Source organism: Heloderma suspectum, chromosome 4 (assembly GCF_057233095.1).
Source record: "Heloderma suspectum isolate Gila_16-S chromosome 4, 16-S_ref, whole genome shotgun sequence".
Classification (NCBI taxonomy): Eukaryota; Metazoa; Chordata; class Lepidosauria; order Squamata; family Helodermatidae; genus Heloderma; species Heloderma suspectum.
Genome location: NC_139461.1, coordinates 193,418,377 through 193,434,741, shown reverse-complemented (window position 1 = coordinate 193,434,741; position 16,365 = coordinate 193,418,377). Strand labels below are relative to the sequence as shown.

The window sequence follows — 16,365 nt, the reverse complement described above, 5'->3', positions numbered from 1 at the left end:
TCCTCAAGTGTGTTGATTAGTTATTGATTTCAATGCGTGTGGGAATCAACGTACGGTGGGTCGGCGCCTTGCTACCAAAACTCCCCTGCCTCAACCTCCCAGAAATCCAAGCGGAAAAGTCCTGACCTACTTCCCACTCAAGGGCACCATTGCGCTTACAATATGGCTGCGAGGCAGTGGCTTCGTTTTAGCGAACTGAGCGTGCACTCAAATCGCACATGCTCAAATCGTTCGCCTGCAATGGGAGTGTCCATCTTCGAGGCACCTGTGTTTCGGTTAGACTGGGCGCCTGGGGGAAATGAACCCCTGTAAAACTTAAAGAGCAACTTTCTCTTCCTATCTGGGAAGTTGTAGGAGGACCTGAACAAGCCTCTTATTTTCTTTGTACTGGGCGCTGCTCAGCGACCTGAGGCAATGAGTAGGCACTGAGAGCTGATAGTGGCAATCTCTCCTCAAGAAGTCCATGCTTTAAAAAAAAAATCCCAACTAGCAGCAGAGCAAGCAGTATAAACTACAACTGAGTCAGGTATTAGCAAATTACGATTTTATTCTTTTTATTTGATTAGACTTTTAAGAGGGTGGAGTGCATAAACTTCTTCTGCATGGCAAAGCTAGCAAAGGTTCTTTCTCTTTTTGAGAAGTGGCTTGTGCCAGTGGCAAACAATATGTAAACTTTTTAACTTTTTTTTTTTTTAATGCGGGGGGGGGGATGTCATTGCTTGCTCTTGGTATTGCTTTATTTCCTCAAAACCCATTTCTGGGCTTTGGGGGCATTTCAATTTTTTTGAAAGCAATTCCTGGGGGTTGGGGCACTTCAATTTTTTTAAATGTCTGGGGGCTCGGGCTATTCTGAATTTATTTTAAGCAGTTTCAGAGAGTTAGGGCAATTCTGAATTAATTTTAAGCAATTTTGGAGGGTTGTGGGCATTTTATTTTAAAACAATTTCTTATGGATGGGGGCATTAAAACTTTTTTTAAGCAATATCCTGGGACGGTGGTATTTTTTTTAATGTTTGTAAAACAATTTCCTGGGGCTGGGGGCATTTTTTTATCTTTTAAAGGCAATTCCTGGGAGTTGGGGGCATATATATTTACTTTTAGCAATTTCTGGGGGTCGGGGGCATTTCAGTTTTTTAAAAAGCAACTTCCGGGGGTTGGCGGTATTCTTACTCTAAAAAATGTCTGGGTGTTGGCAGTATTTTGAATTTATTTTAAGCAATATCTGGGGGTTGAGGGCATTCTGTAAAAAAAGCAGTTTCTGGGGGTTGAGGCATTTCAGTTTTTAAAACGGCAAGTTCTGGGGGGTGGGGGCATTTCAGTTAAAAACAATTTCCTGTGGTTGAGGGTAGTCTTAATTTATTTTAGGGCACAATCCTATCAGATCCGTGCTAAGTACGTGTAAGCCTCTGAACTCGGAGGTTTGCGAGTATCCAAAGCAGAGTAGGAAGGCACGGTGTGCCTCGCACTCTGCCATTTAGCTAGACAGATGTTTTTCCCTATCTGCATGAGGTGTCGGGAAGGGAGAGGGACAGAGGCTGGGGAAAGCTCGTATCCCCGCTTCCCCAGTCTCCTCCCCTCCCTGTTCACAGGCACTCCCCTTTTCTCTCCAAGTTCGAATTTGTGAGCTTGTAGAAGCAGCTGGCCTGTCCTCTCTGTGCTGGCTGCGAGGGGGCAGGGGAGTGGGAAAGGAGCTCGGACTCCTGGGTCCAAGGTCGGAGTGCTGCCTCCAGCCTTGCATCCAGGAATCCAAAAAATCCTGTGCCCTCCATAGGTTTGCGCTCTTAAGCTATTTCTCGGGGTTGGGGGTATTTTTAATTTCAAACAATTTCTTGGGGTTGGGGCATTAAAAATGTTTTAAGCAATATCCTGGGGCTGGTTTTTTTTTTTTTAAAGCAGTTTCGTAAGGCTGGAGAAATTTCACTTATTCCAGAAGTCAAAACATGTGTGCGCTTTCGAGATCCCTCTGTCTAGCAAGATGTGATAAAGGGCAGGTTGTGAAAGGTGGGGGGAGGGGGAGGCGGAGGGGGAAAAAAGTTGGTGTAGAAGATGGCAGAGGACTCCCTTAAGGATGGCAAAGGCCCGCTCCTCCTTTCCCTTTGCATTGCAAAGCAAAGACGTGGTGAGGCTGACAGCAAAGTAGGGGTCAAACTACATGCACCGGCAACAGATAATTGGCTTCAAATATGGGCCTGCCCCAATCTCATGCATGTGTGTGGAGAGACAAGTGCATAGTTGCAACTGCAGTATGTCAATAATGTGTAAAAAAGTGGAAAGGGTTTTTAAACTCTCTTGCAGCATTGCAGTGCAATATACACATTACACACCAAAAAACACACACAAGCACAATATAACGGTCACTCTTTAAGATGCAGCCTCCGTCACTGTGACAGATGATTTCCACCAAAATCCCCACCTCCTGTCTCACAGCAAACTTGCTGGTGGCATTTCTCTACAATAGCTGAGCAAATGACAGATTCTTCATGTTTCCCTGTGCCTTTGTGATATGTAGTGGAAGTCTTTCCATGAGAGATTTTGTGGAAGTGATTCTGTGTACTGTTACCAGCCATTTCTAATTTGACCTGTCATCCAGAGGGTTTATATTAAAAGACAAACCCACACAGGAATTATTAGTAAGTTGGACTGCAGCAAAAGAAATTTAGATATATTTACATGTAACTTGTTTTGGAAAACTATGTAGATATACTGGTACAAATCCCATGTCGCCAGCGGGGCTAGTAGTCTGAGAATGACTGGATAAAAATATGTTTCCCTGTTTCCCTTGTGACTGGAACAACTTTACACTTTTAAAATAAACGTACTACAAATAAACTGGCAAAGGGGAAAACAACAACAAAAAGGTTCTTTTTAAAAAGATCATTTACCATTTCCTGAAGTTTGAGGTCAAAAACACGCAATGTAAGATTTCTCTCTCTCTTCTCCCTCTGGTGTCCTTTCAGCTCTTTCTCCCCAGCTTCTCTTCTCTTCTTCCTCCAACTATCACTAACTGACTTTTCTGCAGCCCCCTTTCCCAACATTCTCTGCCTGTCCTTTCATTGGCCCAGCACTCTAAGAGCTCACAGGAGTAAGCATTATTACACGTGCATACACACAGTGTGAAAGGAGAAAGTATGAAAGGAAAGTTAAAGAATGAATGTTAAGTATGAAAGGAAGAGAGAAGAAATGACAGGATTTGGAAAAAGATTGAAAGAGTTGGAGACAAAAGAAAATGTGGATAGCAGAATGAAACAAGATTTGTAGACAAGGAAATGCGAGTAAGACAGTCCAATAAAGAATGCCCTATTTCAAGGTTCACAAAGAGTTTTCTGCTTTTGGCTCTGGAACTCTCTTCTCCAGAAGCTGATACTCTATTTTTCTTTCAGGGATTCTACAGTGCATGTTTTGACTTTGGTTTGTTCTTTAAGCCATGCTTTGGTAACTTAGTGTTCAACTTCTTCCCTCTCCAACCTCTACTGTGTAATCTTAACCTTGTATAGTAATTCTCGTTTTTCTATCTCAGCTGTCACCAATGTTGTATTCCAGTTTTTTATGGCTTTGTCCAGATTAGATATTTGAACCTCTAAGTTCCTGATAAGTGCTGAGTCTGGACTGCTCTCGCTTTTCTCAACCTCCAGAATTGACTGCAGGTTACCGATGTCCTCCTCAAGTCTCTTCTTGCTGTCCTCCAGGGCAGAGTTTTCATTTTGGAGGTCTTTAATATCCCCTTCCAGCTTCTGGATCAGCTTTTTACACTCTCTTTGCTCCCTCCTCATCATGGTTGCAGTATCAGCCTGTATGCGCAGAGGCAGAGAAAAAGAAGACAGCAATGAGCACATGAGGGCAGAAAGGATCACCTCAGTGAGTCTCAGAGCCATGGGGTTGTCCTGCTACTGGGAAACCAGTGGTCTGGCTGAGGGCAGTTCGCTGATAGAGTCTGTGTTGAGACAAGATAAGTCTGTGCATGTAGTTAAATGGAAGGCATGGACTCAGCCCACTGACTCTCAGGGCTCAGATTAGGATTTGGAAATATTTGGAGAAGCTCAGTTTCAAAATTCACAGGAGAATTCGAAAGAAGTTAAAACAAAAACAAAAACCAATCAAACAAGAGTGATTTATATGCTTCAAGTCCAAACTTTCTTCTAACTTCCCTGCATGTTGGGCTCAAGGCAATGCTAATTTGTCACAATCGGGCGGGTGACCCTTTACAAGTTTGTCAAGCCCAAAATGTTTGTTTCCCCTAAACCTGCTTTTACATACTATTAGTACAGGGTAAGGTAAGCATGCTATAAAATAGAATTGCATCTGGATTCTTATCTCATACAAGGCTTTGCCACCATAATATGTTAGAAATTCCAAAATGAGCATTTTTCATGCTCGTCCATTTCCTACTCATCTTCTCACTCTTTAGTTAGAAATGAGTACATTCAAGTAGCGACTGTGATGACCTTATCTAACTGTCAGCATTGTTGCCTAAGGATGACCTCATGGAGAAAAGACTGAGAGGAAAGGTGATTGGCTGAGCTGATGATGCTGGCTTAGAGGGGCTCTGCATATACTCTGGGATCATATCTCAGTATCTGATCCAAGGGTGGCTGGGGGAGACAGCAAAAAAAAATCCGCCTGAAAAAGAGTTACTGAACAGAAGAAAACCATCCTGGACTGTTTTTGTGCCTTTTGCAGAAAGCTGCTAGTGCAGCTTGGTGCTGGCATGGATCTAAACATGGATCTCTTATTCCTAGAGACCAGACTGCTGTTAAAGGCAAAGCCACAAGGACACCAGTTGAAAAGATGGTAACCCTAAGAAGACTTCTGTGCAACTGGATAGCTTGCATACTACCTGTGCAACTGGGTAGCTTGCAAACTTTATTTGTCTCTAATAAAGGTTTTATATTACCAGCCTTGAAGGGTACTCTGGTGGCCAGGCAGCCGTTGTCTATTTTTATTTTTATTTTATTCTTAGGCCTAGTCTAACAGCTGCGTGACAGACAGAAACACATCAGGTGAAGCTTTTCCCCAGCATCAGGGAATGGGAGAAACTCCATCTGTGGAACCTTCCCTTCATGCAGCTGTTAGAGGCACAGGACACCCTCCCCGCTTCCATACACACACCTCTCCCTGAGGTGATCCTAGCCATGGTTTCCTTGGCTGAAGTCTGAACTGTGTCCTCTAAAACAGCTGAAATGAAGTTGCTGGCTGCCCAGTCTTGAATACCTCCAGCGACTGAGAGCCCTCCAAGCTGCATCTGTGGAATCTTTGTCTTCATGCAGATGATATTGGTTAGGGAAAACCCTCTCAAGTGGATGCAGAAAATGTAAAACAATAAGAGGATGACGATATAATAATAAAATCACATTTAACAATAACACCTGCTGAAATGTTTGCAATCACATGCAGTCAGGGATGCTTGAAGAATTCAATCTTTTAAAATGCCTATACAGACTGACCCGATCCGCACATCCTAGACTAATGCGTGGATCAGAACGTAGTTGTCCTTCAGATTTCACACTGATTGGAATGCAGCTCAAAAGAAAACTCTATCAAAGTTTGTTTAAAAATGCACATTTTGACAGAAAATGCATCTGTAAATGTGTACTTTGTGATAAAATAAGTTCATGTCATTCTAATCTGGACTGCGTTGTTCAGGGCTTTGAATCATATGCTTGCATAATCTCCCAGCGAAGATCAAACTAGATGTAACGGCGGCAGATCTTTGGCTTCCACTCTCAAGTGTGTGTGTGGTGAGGTGCAATTAAAGCTAAAGCAGGGTGAGGAAATATTTCCTATGATGGCCATTGACCATTGAAAAAAGGCAATCCGGGGCCACAGGTGGGTGGAGCTAGATATGAGAGTAAGATGTGGGCGGAATTTGCAGTATTGCAAGTTGCACAGGACTTTCTATGCCCGTGGTAAGCAATTTAATGCCCACCAGATTTCTTGGATCACAACTCCCACAATTCCTGACCACTGGCTATGCTGGCTGGAGCTGATGGGAGTTTTAATCTAAAATATCTAAGTGGCACCAGCTTGCATACCCTTGCTCTATCCCTACCCATCACTTCTGTACCTTAACATACACACACACACACAGCAAGAGGAAGCAATTCCCAGCATTGGGGTCTGTAGAGAAAGAGTTGAGCAGGAGCATCAAAAGGACCAGATGACATGGTGGGCCACATGAAATTAGGCAGGTGGCCACATACATTCTTCTGGCTGCAGGCTCCCCATTGCAGAACTAAAAGTTGAGAGGTGCTGGATTTGGCTCAGGATTCTCCCCTTTCAGGGGCTGGATTTGGCTGTTTGCTGTTGCTGAAACTTATTCTGTGACAACTCAAAGTGTAGGAAGCAATACTAGGAAAACAAGGTATGTCAAATGGGTTTTGCACACCTATTGGCACCTCTGTTGTGCGAAAAGTCTGTAGAATCATGTTTGGCACAGATGTTGGGTCCTTTATGGGTGGGGTCATCAAAGTGCTACTCACATCCATTCAATATGTGGCAAAAGTTGTTTAAGGGTGCAGTCCTATGCATGTTTAGACAGAAAAAAGGCCTACAATTCCCAGCATGCCTGAGCCAGAATTGTATGACCTTTTTTCTGGCTGGGACATGCTGGGACTTTTTTCTGTCTAAACATGTATAGGATTGCACCCTAAATTGTTGTAAACTTCCCACAGAGCTTTGGCTATGGGGCAGTATAGAAATGAAATAAATATAATAATCTCAGGGAGAGCCACTGATCCAGATTACAAGAATACATGGATGCTTTGGGTTACAGCTCCGGTTTATCTCACCCTATCAGAAGCTTGATGTGATATGTATGAGGATTTAATTGAGATATATGTTCCGCAGTACATTGGCCTGTAGCTTTTATTTTACCGGCTGTGGCTGACTAGGGTTCAGTGGAGCCCATTAAGTGAATGAGTGCAATCATAAATTGGAAATACAGAGTCTTCGCTTTTCCTAACACTGTGATCTTCTTACCTGACATATTGTTTACAACACAAAAACGGACAGCAGAGAGAGAGAAGAGTGCAGTGTTCCTTTTGGCTATGCTAATGGTATTCAGAATGGATAAAGCCAATGCCTGCAGGGAGACTGGAAGGGACAGGGCTGATCAAGGATGTAACAAAAGTGTTTCCTGCTACAAACATGGTGCAATTACTGTGTTAGATGATCAGCAGATCTGTCATGGAAAAGTACTAGGCTGTCAAAAACGATGGCATGTGGACTTCAGATGTCACTGTTCGTTAACCCATAGCTTTGCTATACTTGATTGTTGTAAAAAAGTATACATTCCACATTGATCACCTCTTGTTTCAACTTGCTTATCAAGAATTGCCTAGAATGGGCCTTATTTAGCTAAGCTTGAAGTGATGGATAGGAAAAGGATATAAGATCAGGCCACCAACTTAATTTCCACACTCTGCTTCTCCTGAATGTTAATAGGCAGCTGTCTGATTGTAGAGCAGGAGTGCTAAAAGCACTTTTCAGTTAAGCAGCTGGTTCATTTACTGTCTTTTACATGGGTAGACAGCTAAGCCTCATCAAATATTGAAACCCCATACAACTCCAAATTGAGGGGTTTCAACTGATTTTTTTAAAGCTACTTGATTAACCATCTGCCTCTTAATCAGCTAATTGATATCCAACACAATTCTATGTATGTCTACTCAGGAGTAAGTCCCATGCATTCAATATGATTTAATTCCATGGAAGTGTGTATAGGATTGCAGTCTAATCTAAATACATTTTGCTCATTATGATTGTCTCAGTATAGATATAGAGATACTGAGATGTTGAAAGAAGTGTAAGATAATTTACAATTTAATCAGTAAAATGTACCAGTCGTTGTTAAAAGTCCTATCTCTCTATCTACCTGATTTTATTTATTACAGTGATATACCAGGACCGAGAGCCTCAAAGCAATACAGCAGCTTCCCCCAAACTGGTACTCTCCAGATGTTTTGGACTGCAACTCCCATAATTCTTATGCTGTCTGGGAATTATGAGAGTTGCAGTCCACCAAATATCGAGGGCAGTGGGTTACGTAAGGTTGCAATAAAGTATGGGGAGAGGGGGAAGGTTTAAAGGTAGCAAGCATTTATTGACCAGATGTTTTCTCATGAACACACTAGCAACAGAAATTCTGTATACTGTGGAATGTGCTGCACTGACACTCCCATGGATCCCTATTTGCCCATACCAATTAAAATTGCCCCCTCTTACTGAACTTCAGTTGATTAATTTCCTGCTTAAACTGATGAAAACCAGCATTGCTTGCCAGTGAAAAAATGTCAGCCTGATAATGCTGTGGGCACGTGCTGGTATTTCAAGCTGGGGGTGTGGAAAGGATTTTTTGTGTGAACATTTAAAAATTGTCCACCAAGCATGGAGCACATGGCCAAATGTATGTGCTGTCATACAGATACATGGCTGTGTCATATGGAATATGACTAGAACCCGACTGTGTAAAACTCTCTGAAGGAAAGCCTTCCCAGCACCTTTGGAATTTTCCAACAACTTTCCACTTAAGCTAGCTGTCTGGTCTGTGCACAGGGCTGTTGATTGATGGATATTCACAAGGCAGCAATTCATTATAAAACTCTTGTGCTTAGAGGTAGTTGCCATTTGTAAATGGCATTCAGCTTTCTTTCGTTTTTCTTTTCTTTAAGGTATGGGACATTTATCAACCAGACATTTTATCATGAACAAACTAGCAAAAGAAATTCTATATACTGTGTGATGTACTTCGGAAGGGAACATGAGCAACAAGGAAACAGATGGCCCAACTTGGTTAGGTGAGCAGAGGCATAAAAGGTGAGGCTATGAAAGAGAGGGGGGCAGGCAGTGATGGGGAAAAAGCGATCGATGCTGTTTTATTTCTCAGAGATTCATTGCCCCCTCCTTCTGTTCCATTGCTATTATGCTGTTTCTTATCTGAGCAAAAGCTGGATAAAACAGCTCTAACCCCAGAGGTGTGAATTAGCTCACGGGCAGTAGCTATAGCTCAGTGCTATGCACATAGAAAGTCCCTGCTTCAGTCTCTACCATCTCTGTGGAAAGGACCAGGGAAGAAGGGGCTGGGGGAGGGAAGCCTCTGTCGATCGACTGGAGAAGTGCTGCCAGTAAGGGTAGACAGATGCCCTGCTTATGATGCTTGTCAGGACGACAGATGCCCTGTCTGGTTCTGCTCTGCTGAGTTTTGGCAGAGAGCAGAACGAATTTATCCAGCTCCATGAAAACTCCAGAGTGGCCTATGAGACATCGGATGCTGCTACAGTTCACTCTGATCCAGAGAAATGGAGGTAATGAAAATGCTGCCCTGGCTGGATCAGGGACAGATTACAGAAAAGACACATCTTTAAATGTGTGTCTAGCAGCTATGTCTTTTCTTTATTTTGACACAAGAGTAGGTGCATTGCCTCATTCTGGATTGGGACCCTAGCTTGGGGTGGGTAGGTTGGGGGCCTTTTTAGATCTGCATCAGGGCCCCTGAACCTACTCTACAGTAAAAATGAAGGACCCTCCCCACCCCGGTCAGCTGCTAGACACAGAGTTAAAGTAATATTTGTTTTTGTCCCGCAGATCTTTGTTTGTAGGGTGTGTGTGTGTGTGTTCTAGCATAGTTTTTGGGCTGCACCATACTCCCCTCACATCAAAATATCTCTGGTCCTCTGTGTGTGTGTTTAATTTCCCTGTCACTGGATTAGAGAGATTCTATCCTGGCACCCAGATGCAGAGGAGTAGTGCTGCTCAAGAAATTGCATTAAATCTCCACCTCACGTGCCTCAAGGCCTCTGGGCCAGAGAGTAGGAAGGAAAATGTAGCCCCCATGAACTGACTGGTTTAGTCCATAAGGGTGGAGTTATTATAGAGGGGAGAGCTAGGAGGAAAAAAAGGTGTCTGCTTGTTCTGCTGGAAAGCTGAATTATAATTATGGGCTCTTATCACCTTGTATAAGGTACATTGCATTGATATATATAGATGGTTGATGGGCAAGGGCATGGGAAAGAGCATTTGAATCTCTGGGATTTGTTATATTTGCATTGTTATTGCAGCCCTGTGGCCTTTAAGCTCCCGACAGGTTGCCTATTTGCTGTTGCTTAAATGTTGCCATTACTTACCTAGTGCTTTAGTGCTTTGGAACTAAAGTTGTCTGCAGATAACCAAAGTGCTCAGCATCTTGGTGAAAGTTTGCTCCACAGTTGACTCCGAAGTTTGCAAGCAAAAGCTACCTCTTCCTCTTTGGACTAAGAGGGCCTAGTGGTTGCATTGCTGTTATATGGAATAGAGTCATTGTGCATTTGGCCCTGTATATGGGCAATTGCTGCATAGTTTTATGAATACCTCTGGTTCTAACTAAAGAAAGTTTGCTCAATTCAAATCTTGGCAAGTTTTATTCCAGCTGAACCCCATAGAAACAACACAAGCAGAGGTTACGAAAACACCTCCCCTTCCTTGTCCTGGACGCCTCGTTGTATTTCCCGAAGGTCCTGGACCTAGGGTGGCCATGTGTCCTACATTACAGTCTCCTATTTGGAGGCCTGTCTGAGGACAGTCTGCTATGTGAAGGCATCCTCTATTTCAGCCTCCCCCAAACTGGTGCCCTCCAAATGTTTTGAGCCTCAGTTCCCATCAGCCCCTGCAAGCGTGGCCAGTGGTCAGGAATGCTGGGAGTTATGCTGCAAGGCATCTGGAGGGCACCAGGTTGGGGGAGGCTTCTTGATTTGAATGTTTCAGTCCAAGTGTAGTTTAATCAACCAAGTCTTGATTCAGTCCAAGTCTAGTTTAAAGATTTAAAAAAGTTGTAAGAAGGGAGAGCAGGGGCCTTGAAGCTGCTCATCAACGTTTAGTACAGGGGTAGGCAAAATGCAACTCCCATAATCCCTGACCATTACCTATGTTGGCTGGGTCTTATGGGAATTGTAGTCCAAAACACTTGGAGGGCACCAGTCCTCCTACCACTTATGTAGCACTTGGACAGCAGACTGAGCAGTCACACAGGTCACCTGGTCACACTCTTTCCCCACTACAGTGAGCTGTATTGTATTTGTATTGAAATCATAGTGTTTTCCCCTAAATTTACGGCTCTGTGCATAAATCAGCATATGCAATTTTTATGCAGATATGTACCCTCTTTTGTCTTTTTTGGCGGGGGGTGATGTGGATATGCCCACCCTACCTGGGCCTGCTCTGGGAGTTCCTTTGTTGCTACTGGCAGCCTTGGTTCCTGCAGTGATTCTGGAGGGCAGGAACTGCCTCAACCCTGTGCATGAGCTGTCGAAGACATCTGGCTGACTGCTGTTTGAGAAAGAAGTGATGGGCTGATCCAGCAAGACAATTCATAGGTTCTTAAATTAGGACTCTGAAGTGTACACAAAACGGAAAGATGGTAATGGAACATTACAATTTTCATTTATCACTCATTTTATTCATGCCAGCCAATATTTTAGCAGACAAAGATTTAGGCGGGCGCTAAATGAAAACTTTCATCACGACGTATGAGCTGCCTCGCTAGATCACTTCACACATCCATTACAGCCAAAGTCAGCACTGGCCAGGGAGATGCCCTGCGCTAGCTTAAATCTTTGTCTGCTAAAATGTTGGCTCGTGTGGAATACAATGAGTGATAAATGAAAATAGTAATGTTCCATTACCATTTTTTCCATTTTGCACATACTTCATTCAGAAACAAATTAATTTAAGAACCTACAAATGATGGTAACGGCCATCTTCTATTGTTTGCCCCAACACTTAGTTGTCAAACCAGCAACAAAGAACAAACTATTGTATTTCTTTGACTTGAAGTATGAACTTCTTTAGCTTGTACAGCTGAGTTGCATATGAATCAAGTGCCATTTCTCTAAAACAATCTTCTGCAGCTCAGAATGTAAACCAAACTTCTGAGAATGTACAGGTCAGAAAGGAGTCATAGATAATGCAGTTTCTCAGGGTGCCTAGGTATTCTGTAAGGCATCAGGTACTCCGTAAACTACATGCCCCAAGACTTTTTGCACCTAGGACGCTGTCATGAACATGTTCACAGCAGTATCCCACCCAGTGCAAGGAGCCTTAGGACACGTATTTTACAGGATGCCCAGCATCCATATGGAGTACTCAGTTGCCTTGGGAAATTGCATTTCCTGGTGTCTTTAAAAAATGGAGGTCTTGTAGAGAAGCGTCTCATTTACTGCTGCTTCCAAAAAGGTAAGTTTAGGGTGAAGAGGAGGGGTGGGTGGGATGGGAGAAAAATTCAGCCCCTGTTATACTCCCAGTGATGTCATCAGGAGTACTGTGAGATTGCTAGATGTCAGAAGTGGGTTTGGGGAAAAGGTACTTCTTCCTGGGTTTTATATTTATTTTTGTGTTTTTCAAATTCATATATACTAATAGCAAATTCACGGCTCAGAATTCCAGTCCTCATGGAGCCAAAACACCACCATCCACACACAAGAGGGAGGTATCAGCAGACAGAGATGTGTGAGGATTTTGTTTGGTCTGGTTTTCCAAGGAACCTTGATTTGCATTTTCTGGACTAAGATGCATACTGGAACACAGTTATCCTTCAGATTACATACTTCTACACATTTTGCAATACTGTTCTTGGCTCAAAAACAAAAACCCCATACCAAAATGCAGGAAAAATGAGTATTTTTGGATGAATTGTGCATACAAAAATGTGTGTAGCTAAGGATTTACTTTTTTAAAATTAAAAAGTTCATAGGTTGATGCAGAAACAGGACAGAATGGAATGAACATATGAACACAGTGAAACTGACACAGACCAGAATTAGAATGATCTGCCCATCCCTAGTTGCAAGTCCCACTTGCAGCCCTTATTAGACAAGCTCAGTTCTCAATAAAGCAAAGGGGAGTTCATCCATCACTAGTAGAGGCCTGTACATGTAATTCTTATGCTCCTTCTACAAAGAAGAGTGGGGGAAATAACATGTATTCGTTACAGGTCTTTGAGTTGCACGTTACACTAAATCGGCCTTCTCCAACTTGGTACCCTCCAGATGTTGCAGACTGAAACTCCTATCAGCGTCAGCCAGCATGGCCATTGGTCAGGAATCCTGGAGTCGGCTTAAACATCTGGAAGGCACCAGGTTAGGCCACATTAGATGCATGATGGAGGGAGAGGTGGGTATCCACCTACTCCTCCCCAATGTGAGTCTGCCCACCAACTGGGTAAATCCCAAAGTGAACCCAAGGGAATAGCAATTCAAGTGATCAATAAATGCATGCATGAACCATGGAAGTCTAGTTTCAGCCCACAATGCTTGTCTGCCAGTGCCTGCTATGGATCTAAGCAGGATGGTCTAGCCTCCTACATTTTTAGAGGAGCTATTCCTCTATCTGCATCAGTCTTCCCCAGTCTGGTACCTTCCAAGGGCTTTGGATTACAACTCCTGCATTCCTGACCATTGGCCATGCTAGCTAGGGCTGATGGGAGTTGAAGTCCTAAATATCTGTTGAGCACCCAGTTGGGAAAGACTGATCTAGGCAACCCAGCTGCATTTTTGGAGTCGCTTATTCTAAAGCAGTTTATTATGTAATTTAATTCCAATAATCAGATTCCACCTATATGCGAGTGGCATGAACAATAGAGCCAGGTAATGAGGCATGGTGTTTACTTTTATGCATTTTGTAAGAATGCTCGTTTCGGAAAGAAATGAACTGTAACCCAGATCCTTCTCTCTGTGAGCACCTATTAATGCATTACATTGAATATGGCTTTGTGGTTTCCCCTCCCTCTGGAGAGAAGGCTAGGTGTTTTTTCTCCTTCCTTCCTTTGGTCAATTGAGTATGGCACAAGGGTAATAACCAGTCTAATAGATGCTGTAAACTACCCCTTTTTAATGCATAATGTAATTGAGTCAGAAAATAGTGCCTGTGCCGATAGTATCCCTGGTGCTTTAATGGCTGGAATTATGATTAGACAGAAGCAGATAATGCTGACTTCTAATACATTAAGCAGCAACATTATACAATTTGCCTTCCACTGTGCAGTCACTTTTCACTGCTTTTGAATTATGTAGCGCCATCTTAAACGAGTTTATTATTGTACTGGAACAGAATGCTAAAGCCAGGAAAAGGATTTTGTCGTTGTTATCGGGTGAACAGTATACAGGCAAAACTTCTATCAGTGGTTGGTGACAGTTAGATGGACTGTATTTGTAACTGTAAACTTGGACTGTATTTGAACCCTATCAGTGTGTGTGTGTAGAGCGGTCTTGGTCAGGGGATGATTTGGATTGCAGAAGTGGCACGTCGGACCCCTTCTCCCTACACCTCTCCATTTTCAATTTATCCTGCACAAACAGTTGTTTTTTTAAAGGGGTACTGTAACACACATTACAGTATGAGCCAGTGTGGTGTAGTGGCTAGAGTGCTGGACTGGGAGTTGGGAGATCCGGGTTTTAGTCCCTACTTGGCCATGGAAGCTCATGGGTGACTTTGGGCCAGTCACTGACTCTCAGCCCAACCTACCTCACAGAGCTGTTGTGAGGGTAAAATGGAGAGGAGGAGGATTATGTAAGCCGCCCTGCGTTCCTTAAGGAGGGGAAAAAAGGGGATATCAATGTAATAAATAATAATAAATAAATACATATTGCAGGAGTGCAGAACCTCTTTCAGCCTGGGGGCCAAATTCCATTTTGGAGAATCTTTTGGAGGCCTCATCCCTGTGATGGATGGGGCCAAAGGAAAAAGGGGTGAGGACCAACAATACCAGCATATTTTAGATTCAAGCTCTTACTGCCAGTCACTAAGCATTATGAGAGGCTTTTCAACCTTTTCGAATGGAGGAAAAAATGGCACAAAAGCCGGAAAACCACAAGCCATCGATGTCCGGGGAAAGGGGATGGGCCAGGAGGTGGGGGAATGGCATTTTGGGGAACGGCAATTTGGGGAACCCTGGAGTACCAGATTGGGACTCCAGGTGGGCTAGGTTTGGCCCCCGGGCCTAAGATTCTCCACCCCTGCATTAGAGAGCAACATGTTTTTTGCCCCTCTTCCAGGGCTGTGATCCAGACACCTGGTTGTGTGATCTGGGGGAGGGAAGGGAATTTGGCTTGTGTTTGTCACACAGCAACCCTCCGTGTTGTATTGCAAAACTCTTTATTGGTGACTTCTGGAAGCATTTGATGATTAAAGAGGAGAAGATGAAGCCAAGCACTCCCCCCCTCCCCCCAGCTTGGGCCTACTCATAGGCCCAGCTGACTACTGCCTCCCCCGCAGTTAGCCACTCCCACCGCTAACACCATCAAAAGGAAGAGGGACATTTCCCTGGCTCTCTGCCATCGTGCTGGGCCCAGACCTCCTAGCAGTATTTTGTATTGTATTTTAATTGTTCTTTATAGCAGACTTGAATTGCTGTGAGCCATTTGGGGAGTGGATTTTTTGGCTGAAAAGTGAGCTACTATAACAGCAATACTAATTATGGTCTGCTTTTCAATGAGAAAAAACAAATCCTCTTGGGTGTGCCCAAACTCTTGATGCGTCTAAAGCAGGCCTTTGGTTCTTGGCTGCTCTATGTATTGCAATGCGGATGTTCATCTGGGTGCAATTTGCAGCCAGTTTACACACACATTGTTCCAGGTCTTGCAGGGAATTTGTCCATAAAAATAAGCTTCTGCACAAGGATTCCCCTTGCTGGTTTGGGATGTTTGTTTAAGCCATCTTTTTTTCTTTTCTTTTTCCGGAGGCCTGATTGAAAAGACAACATTTCTGTTATTAGCCAACAGCTCCTGGACAGAATACAAACATTGCGTGTATGTTTTCAGCTGCACTCAGAGGGAGCTGCCACAACTTTCCCCAAACTGTATGATTGCTGTGCCCTCTTGTTTTCCCCTTGCTTTATCAAGAGTGCAAAGTCAGGAGACTCTTTGCAGATAGCCATGGATTGTGGAAGTTGCTCTTAAAAAGAATGAAAGCCGCATAACTCATAGACCCAGTGAGGTGTGAGTGAAATACGTTCTGCTCTCACACTTATGAATAAGGCTCATCAATTACAGCCAGCTGTCAAGATCCTTGCAGGAGACATTCCAAAATACGTTTTTTCTTTTTCTTTTTCTTTTTCTTACCCCCTCCTTCCCCCCCCAATCTGGCTGAATTATGAATGTATGTATTGACATTTTTCTTACTATGCAGACTGCTTCTACGTTGTACATAGAATGGAGCCATTCCGAGGGACTCTAAGAATGATGACTCGTGAGCTTTCCTCCTCCTCTTGCTTTTCTTTCTATGAAGCAACCATGAATTTCTTCTTGGTGTTTTGGTCACACAATAAATATAGGTGTTCGGATGTTATTTTAATCTAACGGTAATCTAATAATTAGGGCTTTCACCCAGTGAAAGAAAACTGAG

At 43.3% G+C, this 16,365-nt stretch overlaps 1 long non-coding RNA gene across 1 annotated transcript in view; it reads left to right on the top strand.

Annotated features, from left to right (window-relative positions):
* Positions 1-214: 214 nt before the first annotated feature.
* Positions 215-16,365, top strand: part of LOC146347886 (uncharacterized) — a 147,085-nt gene continuing 130,934 nt past the window's right edge. Inside the window, exons 1-2 of the long non-coding RNA XR_014790465.1 lie at positions 215-526; positions 8,667-8,811. This is a non-coding gene — a long non-coding RNA (uncharacterized LOC146347886). The remainder of the gene's footprint in view (positions 527-8,666; positions 8,812-16,365) is intronic.